Consider the following 3,229-nt stretch of genomic DNA (forward strand, 5'->3'; position numbering starts at 1 on the left):
GGGGGAGAGGGGGAGAGGGGGAGAGAGAGAAGCTCAGAAACAGACTCCTAATTATAGAGTTACCAGAGGGGAGGGCAATAGGGGAAGGGTGAAACAGGTGATGGAGATCAAGGAGTGACTGTCATGATGAGCACCAGGTGATGTACAGAGTTGTTGAATCACTATATTCTACACCTGAAACTAATATAACACTGTATGTTAACTAACTGGAATTAAAATAAAAACTAAAAAAAAAAGAACACAAATCTATTGGGAAAGAGACTGGGGAAGAGGTAGAGCCAAGCTTAATTTTCATCTTTCATAGTAGGGAGTCAACAGATAATTTCAGAAAATACTACATCAAGAAATAGCAATGCTAGCATATTATTTAAAGACATGAGGCAATCACCATAAGAATAAAAACACAAGTGACTAGAACAGTTAAAAATAATTTTCCCTCTTGGGAGTGGGGACTGCTTTTCGTTATTAACCCTTCTCTACAATTCTTTTTTTTTTTAAACGTATGGAATGTGTTCCAATGATGAAAACCTTAAAAACTATGTTTGCAGAGGTGGTGTACACAAGGTAGGACAGAGTCCTCCTACAAAGAGTTCCTTTGTAAAAGTCTTTGTTCAGGAGTGGGGTCACCAGAATGTGTGCAGAGTCCCAAGCCTCTCCTTTCTTGTGAGGCAGCTTTAAAAATGGATGGATTGGGACAGGGTTTCTGACAAAAGGCCCTCTCTTCATTGGCATCATCCTTTGGACTGCTGTACAGAGTTCACATGCGGCCAGACTGAAGGAGAACCAGCTCAGAGTGGTCTGTTGGTGGTCTTGCTGCTGCCACCTTTTGTAGAATTTCCTCTCTTGACCACCCCCCGCTTTCTCATTCAGATGTGGGCCACAAGCCTTAATGGGTAAAGGATGTTTGCACTAGGAGATTCGTCCTCCTGAGTCTCAGTTCTGATTGGGCAACTGAGTGTTCGCATCATGGAAAGTCACAATATTTCAACAATCAATTGCCCCAAAGCACTTGAGCAGACAGTAATGACCGTATATTGTATGAGGAGCAATTAAACCACGTCTGTATCTTTAAATTTAGTTGGCATGTTTCTTCTCACCATACTGTCATCTTTGTGATTTACTCTGTGCCCAAAATTACTTGTCTCACAAGTTGATGTCAGGCTCTCTGTTCTCAACACCACGTAATTATAGTCGGAAATGGGGGAGGTTGAAGCGGTTTGGGAGTAGCATGGCACAGGGCAATGGTTTTCAGATTGTTTTCAGTGGCATCCTGGGGTGCTGCAGAGACACCTCCATGGTGGCGCTCCAGGGAGTGGGAGGGAGTATCCAGGACTCTGGATTCCACCTCATTCTCACTCGAATCAGAGTAGCTGATCCTATCCTGTCTTATGTTTTGGGAGAAAGAAGGTTCCAGAAATAACACCCTGGAACTCACTGGCGCTATGAAATAAACACCGGACTAGCGATCAGAAGGGTCTGGGTTTGCACATTATTTCTCTCATCTTCTTGATGGCTCTACAATTATGAGTAATCCTATGACTTTTGTTTATTTGTTTCCAGAGTTTGGCTTTATTTTGCACTACAAAAATCACTGGAGGCATTTGAGACAGACATCATTGAAAAGGAGGCTCTGTCAAATCAATACGACATCGCAGCTTGGTCCGTGGAAGAAGCCACACCTGGGATACAGAAGAAGATTCTATGTTTACGTGCTTTACGATAGGTTTCTTTCCCCTTTGTTCTCATGAGTTTTATAAGGTTAAAACACCGCACACAGGCGTCCTCCAAAATGACTCTCAGGGTCTGGAGTTGGGTTAGAATTTTAGGCCCATGTAACCCCAACTTGTGGCTGTGTTCCATGGGCACTGTCATAATACTTGACAGGACACACAAAATGTAAAGGTGTGGGGCAAACGTGGGGATGCTGTCCCAAGTTATGGAATATTCAATTTGGAATCTCAATGCCAAGGGGCATTTCCAGACTTGCAAAATGGAGATAATAGTCCTACACAACTCACAACCCTGAGATCAAGACCGAGCTGAGGTAAAAAATCAGATGCTCAACCAACTAAACCACCCAGGTGCCCCCTTTCCCCCCGATTTGTATTAAATTGCATACACAGAAGAAACCTGTAAGTAGCCACAGTGGTAACTGCTATTTTGCTGTAATTAATTTCTCTAGAGATAATGATAATCATCCTGAAATCCATGGCTCCCAAAGGCCCACTTTATTTTAAATTCAACCTTTCAGTTTCTACAACATGGAGGAAATAGAATGCAGCAAGGTTGTAAAATTATACAACTCAGATGTGCAAAAACAATTTCAAGTTTGTTCCCTTTGAGCGCTCATTTGCAAGCAGACTTCCTTCTACTCCACCCTCTTTATTTCTCAGGTATCAAGAGGAAAGCTTGATTTTGTTTCTTCACATTATTCCCATTTCGTCCCATTTATGCAGGTTTGCGTCAGTGTAAGCAACTGGTCCAAAGTTCAGCTTCCCATTAGGGGTGATAAAAATCTTTATTTGGTTGAGTAAATGTCTTTAGATAAATCTACTCTATCTCGTAAATGTTGTCTCATCCACCCTTTCTTCTTTGATCTGGGAAAATGGGCAGGACTTACATATCTTCTTGATGGCTTCCAGATAAAAGGTGCTTGGATGGTGCAGTGTCCAGGCCTTTGCTGGCCTCCGAGGCAATGTCCCATGTGTGCTTGGTGAGGTTTGCTGCTAGAGTAGTTTAGGGCTTGGTCAAGTGCCCAGCGGGCTGTCTTTCCTAGTCAACCTCCTGAGTCTATACCTCACCCTCCAACCGTGCCCCTGCCCAATGGGTCCACCCAAGCCTCTGCGGCCAGGTCCTCCCACTCTAGCCCCTTTGGGACTCACAAGGCTCCCAGTTCTCAAGTCAACCACTTATCCGGCTTCCCCAATCCATGATACCCACCTGCGGGAGGGTCTGGGTCTGGTACCACTTCTTGAGAATCAACAGCAGCTTGGGAAACCATACTCCATTTTCCTCTGTCCCAAACATAGTATGTGACCACGTCTCAGACCCCAAAAAGAACAGTGGAACACAGCTAAACGTGCACTCTCATACCTCCAGCTCCTCTCTGGTTTCCAACGACCCTACAAAAAAGGGCAGACTTTGCCCCTCCCCTTCCTGTCTGACAGAACATTCCCCTTCATCATATCCTCTTTCTTCCGGAGGTGTGTCCTGCCTTTGCCACCAGAGT

At 44.3% G+C, this 3,229-nt stretch overlaps 1 long non-coding RNA gene across 3 annotated transcripts in view; it reads right to left on the reverse strand.

The window, feature by feature from the left end:
- LOC112835364 (uncharacterized) overlaps positions 1-3,110 on the reverse strand; it is a 68,316-nt gene extending 65,206 nt beyond the window's left edge. For all 3 annotated transcript variants that reach the window (XR_012380074.1, XR_012380075.1, XR_003211188.2), the window contains exon 1: positions 2,941-3,110. This is a non-coding gene — a long non-coding RNA (uncharacterized lncRNA). The remainder of the gene's footprint in view (positions 1-2,940) is intronic.
- Between the last annotated feature and the right edge of the window lie 119 nt (positions 3,111-3,229).

Source organism: Callorhinus ursinus, unplaced genomic scaffold (genome assembly GCF_003265705.2).
Source record: "Callorhinus ursinus isolate GAN/ISIS: 27379988/994484 unplaced genomic scaffold, GSC_fseal_2.0 scaffold11, whole genome shotgun sequence".
Lineage (NCBI taxonomy): Eukaryota > Metazoa > Chordata > Mammalia > Carnivora > Otariidae > Callorhinus > Callorhinus ursinus.